Raw genomic sequence first — 315 nt, 5'->3', positions numbered from 1 at the left:
GAAGGTCTTACGGGTTTCGAAACAACACGATTTTCATTTTTGGGTGAACTAACCCTTTAATGTAATTTCTTTTTCATTCATACTCTAGCCAGAGGGCGCCCTCGCACAGAAACTCCACAAGTGAGACTCACTGATGACGTTCCAGGAAATCTCTTATATGGACAAAGACATTCAGCTTTCGCTGTAGATGTAGTAGCTGAATAACATGCAGATAGACGTTTTACTGATGAAACTGGAAGTAAATAAACAATGACTGCGACAATATATGGTTTTATCTGTGCTCTTCAAGCCATCTCGGGTATTTTTATAAGAATA

Source organism: Sinocyclocheilus rhinocerous, unplaced genomic scaffold (genome assembly GCF_001515625.1).
Source record: "Sinocyclocheilus rhinocerous isolate Xijiao unplaced genomic scaffold, SAMN03320098_v1.1 scaffold509, whole genome shotgun sequence".
NCBI classification, from domain to species: Eukaryota; Metazoa; Chordata; class Actinopteri; order Cypriniformes; family Cyprinidae; genus Sinocyclocheilus; species Sinocyclocheilus rhinocerous.
Note: the sequence above shows the minus strand (reverse complement) of the source record.